This window comes from Lytechinus variegatus, chromosome 1 (assembly GCF_018143015.1).
Source record: "Lytechinus variegatus isolate NC3 chromosome 1, Lvar_3.0, whole genome shotgun sequence".
NCBI classification, from domain to species: Eukaryota; Metazoa; Echinodermata; class Echinoidea; order Temnopleuroida; family Toxopneustidae; genus Lytechinus; species Lytechinus variegatus.
Window position 1 is genome coordinate 3,305,695 of NC_054740.1, and position 5,227 is coordinate 3,310,921.

General features: G+C 32.7%; 1 long non-coding RNA gene across 1 annotated transcript; it reads left to right on the forward strand.

Moving 5' to 3' along the window:
- Positions 1-857: 857 nt before the first annotated feature.
- Positions 858-4,963, forward strand: LOC121409355. The gene is made up of 3 exons (XR_005969143.1): positions 858-940; positions 1,858-1,960; positions 2,435-4,963. It is a non-coding gene; the product is annotated as an uncharacterized LOC121409355 (long non-coding RNA).
- The last annotated feature ends 264 nt before the right edge of the window (positions 4,964-5,227 follow it).

A 5,227-nucleotide genomic window follows, 5' to 3' on the forward strand; every position in this document is an offset into this window, starting at 1 on the left:
CTTGGTTCATGTAATACTATTTCAGCCAAAAGATTTGTCTATACTTTGGACGACAAAATTTGTAAATGCTTGCTAATGCTTGGCAACCCAGCCAAAAAATCTTGCAGAAATACCCAGGAACAGCGTACGACCGGATGCGAAATTATTTTTCTCTCCGCAGTTCTGGAAGCCAAAATGAATATTCATGGCTTGCGTCTTCGGAATAAGAGTACGCATGTGCGTGGACTGATCTTTACAAAATTAATTGTCAGTGGTCGTTACGTTAGGGTTCACGTTACCTCGAATGAATCAGCACCCTCAAATTACATTAAAGTTACAGTCACATAGGCCTTATAAGCTTAGATCTATATCTAGATCCAATTCTTAAACACTTATCAAACTGCTATCAGTGAAAAGACAAAATGCTAGGCTAGGTGCTAGCCTAGGGTAACGCATTAACTTTATCTCAAATCTAACCCTGTCTGATGCTTAATGCCGACTAATGCCATGGTTTACTTCGAACTGGCTAATTCCGAACTTTGCGTTTGATTAGGTTAGACCAATTAGCTTAGTAGCGTTGGTTTAATTGGTGAAGTCCGTATACAGAAATAGTCATAGATCTAAATAAATCGTCCCTGTTTTCACGAAGTGACGGATACGAGGAAAATTGCATTTTTTTTCAATTTTGAGTTTTTTGCATTTTTTGACATCTATGACTTATATCTTGAACCTCAAAAAGTTTAAGATTACAAAAATGTCTAATTACGTTGCTATGACGACATGTCATTCAAGAAAATACCGGGTAAAAGGATTTCTGGTTTTTACGAAGTGACGGATAAGCAGCCGTCAATACGCGCTATACGTGAAAACAAATGAATACGCTTTGCACTCAGAAGTTTTTTCACGAAGTGACGGAAGGCAAATATTTACAGTTTGGAACAGCTGCAAAGACCATGTAATGGTGAGTTTTCTTGTTAATGTAGGAAATGAAATAAATGCAATGCAGCCTTTAAAGTCATTTCGAGTGATTTCAACCCTTTTTAAACGTCTCTGATAGAAAAAATCCTTAAAATAACATCCAATCTCTACATACATTGCCCCACATATTTATTTTCGTGTCAGTAAAAATTGAACGGAGTATTGCGTGTCCTTTTTTTGTCACTCAATTGAACTTGAATGTAAGTTTAGTCAAACCATAAGGGTTAGAATATTTTATAACATTAATCAAGACAAAATAGATTTAATGAAGGCTGAGGATTTGGTGGAATAATCATCTATAGGGGCATTAGTTTAGTCCTAGATCTAGACTAATTTACAAGAATTGCATTGTCATTGCGTTAACTCGTACTCGTTATGTTCTTGTCTTCACAAGTGCCCACATGAATAGTATTTGCAACAAATTTCCTTTAAAAAAATCTCAAATGAATACATAGATTCTATTGTCTGCTTTACTTTAGTTAAGTCATCATCTAATTTCCTAGAAGTACTTTCAAACATATGTAATGGAAAGATAACCCCCTCCCGCAGGGAGGGGGGGGGGGGGGGGCTCTCTATAAATAAATAACAGTTTGAATGCTGAGATCATGAATTAATTTGGTAGTGGTAATTTAGTTAGTGGCCAACCCATGTGGGAAAATAAGTTGAGTCCTTAGTTAAACCAAGGATTACTGGGGATTTATGTTTTAAATAAATCATCTTATTAAGTCCAAACTTAGTCTACATCTAATGTAGATAGAGCTTTATACTTTGTTGTTTGGTGGCCACTTCCTCGCCCTTGTCTCTATGACATTTTACAGAAAATGAAATAATCTACATTAATAACTGCACCTCAGATCTGATCATAATCATGATGATGAAGATATTTTCATTTTTTTTCAGATGCAGTATATACAATAAGCGATGTTTCAGAGAACAAACGAGAGAAGTCCTGGAACTGGTACACTTGCTATTTAACAATGCTGATGGTCAGATACAATTCCAGGTGAGAATTTTCATAGCGTTCCTCACATGACATCCTGTCAGTATAAGCAATCCATTGATTTTCACTCACTACCAAAATGAATTTCAATTGCAAATCTAGTAAACAATGAAGTTATAAAACTACGTTGACTCAAAGTTATAACCAGGAAATATCAATTTTGAAAAATGTTATAATTTAGCAGATGTACATGTATTTCTAAGTTGTAAAAGAGCATTATTCCCATTATGACAAATGCTTGGTGTACTGCCCTAGAGCATTGTGGTCATATTTTCAGCTGAAACTTTCTTATAAATTGGAAACATCTAATTGAAATATTTGCTGTAATTTTAGTACCATACTGACTGAGCAGGTTTTTGTTTGGTAATGACAATTTAAAATATTGAGTCTGCTATCCTACAAACTTGATATTGGATTGACAAAAAAACTTTGAAAACAAACAGATGATTTGTATATTATTTCATTCTACATACATAGGTTGGATCCAGGGGCCGACACGCTTGTCAGATGGGTCATTGATAATTCCCTGAACACCGCAGATGTGATCTGATTTGGTGACATGACAGTTGAATCGGTAGTGACTGGATTTTAATAGTGTGCCCTGGTTTTGAACTGTTGAAGTAACCAAACTAGAAACATCTTTTGAGAACTCTAGACTGCAATTCTGATGATGAAACTCTGTCTACACTTGTGAAAAATGTGAAGGAGTTGGCTCTGCCCCATGGCCTTTCCGGGATCAGGGCTCTCATATAACTTTTCTTTATTTTCTAGCTGGGTAACTGATACCAATATTTATTTTTTTGTGATTTTGACTACAACATAAGTTTAGTTTTAATTTTGATAGGACTTTCAAATCTGGTTTCAGCTTTAGAGCAGTGTATTATATAATGAAACTGTACTGCTTCAACTAGTCTGTGCTTTTATAGTGATATAATTATGAAGTCCTTTAAATATATTTTATATATACAGTCAAATATAAATTTCAGAACAGTCACTTATCTGCTATACTGCTATACTTACATGTGTAAATTGCTTATACAAATCGTCCATGTATGGATGCAAAAGAATTACCCTTTTTTCATTTGTTTGGCATGTTTTCATTTTTCTTGGTGCTATCTTAAACAGAAATACTGCATATCTCTACATTAGAAAAACAGAATGTTACTAGCTGTATTGTGCTGAAATGTATTGTGTTAATACTTCAAACTCTCTAATAATAACAATCATACAAATTAGACTGACATGTATTGTGAAACTCGATAGTTGCATGATATATTACTAGTAAGGATGTAAGGGTGAAAATCAGCTATAGGTTTTGTGAATTCATTTTCAAAAGCCAAATGTGTTAATACAGACACCCCACCCTTCCAAGAGGTAATGTTTTATCGGTTTATCAGGGGTGTGAGAATTCTTACGCTGATTTTAGTTATTTTTGCTTTTTATTTTAAGCTTGATATCCCCCCTTTCTGTATAATAGTTTGAGAACTCATTCAATTTAATCCCCCAACTCTCTACAAAATTGTCAGGTCTTTATTTGTCATCACTCACACACCTGGTTCATGCAGTTCTATAGTCGATGTATCATCATTTTATTCCAGAATATCCAACTGTTAAATTTTGTTATTGAATGTTATTCAAGAAAGAAATAATACATTAGCTTGAGGTTAAAGATACACTACAGCACATGTTTTTCTGTCTATTTGTAGTAAGAATTTTACTCTTTTTTTACCCACTAGTAAAGTTTTCAGATTTGGAAGGAACTAATGTGTATTTTGATATATCTTCCTGTTTTGGACTCTGACAATTTGCAATTAAAAAAAACAAGTGTTTAATTTGAAAATGTATTGATGAGTGTATTTAGCCAATAACTTGAGAATGATGGAAAAAATACAAATCTACTTAGTCATTCGTATTTTTTTATCATTGCATTTTATTGCTTTTGTCGCTGTCGTTTGTGATTTTGATTATAAATTTGTTAAAAATTATCCTGTTTGATATGACGTTAAATTATTGATTTAAAATTATATTTCCTTCTTGACCTTCATAGTTATAATTGTTTTTACATGTTCCTTCGGTAAAGACAAGCATTTAGCACTATTTGACTTTTTAGTCCTTGACAGTGTGTGAAAAGATGAAATAACTCTCAAGGCAATTGTGTCGACTGATTTAATTATGACATTCTCTTCATAAAAAAAGAGTAGTGAATGTAATAAGTAATGCTGACTATGTTACTTCTATTTTGAGGGAAAAGAAATATGCCATTTTACTTGTATATGTGTATTTCAATACAAATATACATTAGAGAATACAACTTTCCTGCACCACTAGCATTGATTATATTCCAGTATTCTTGTGATTGAAAGTTTATTCATTTGTCATTGGAATGTTTTGAATGTAGAATTTGGTACATGTTAGCAATTCTGTATTTCTAAATGTGGCATTCACAGACTAGGAATGCTGATTGTGTTAAGCAGTGTATGATATACAAATAAATATATTGTTGCATATATTCAAGTTTTATTCAATGTATAAATTGACAAAATTATGTCAATGTGTACCTGGTGGATTATTTCCTACACATTTCACAGCGCAATATTAGATTAATTGTAATGATTATGAATGTCGATGTGTTTGTCACTAGCGATTATGGTCCTATATATTATTGAAATAAAAATTTTATCAAAAATATATCTACATTATAGGGAGATGATATTTTAATGAATCTATTAAGCATACCTTTTATCGAAATGATTGATATGAAAAAATGTTATATTTTACTTTTCTATTTGTCACTTGCTGCTATGATTTAATGTTATAGAATTAAAAGTGTTCATCTAAATTTATTCACATTGCTAACTCTGTAGATTTATTTTATGTAGTTAGTATTTTCAATGATTTATGACAAGTCATAACTCTTAATTTGCATGAAAAGGTATTTTAATAGGATTTTCAGGAGAGAATGCATGACCATTGTGATAAAGGAAAAAATGGAGTAGAGAGAGATCGAGAGAGGGGGGTGGGGGTGGGGGGCAAGAGTGATATGTAACTCGAAATTGGCTCGCTTTATTTTGACAAATTCTTACTCTTATTTTTTTTTTTTGGGGGGGGTAGCAATCTTAATTTACTTATTCTTGTTGCCCTTTGACAAGTTAGTTCCACATTTAGTTTAATACCATTTTCGTGGTAATTAAGTCTCAAAGAATAATGTTGAATCATAACTCGGCCTTAACAGAGAATACCTTTTACATAAATAGACAACATTTAAGAGAC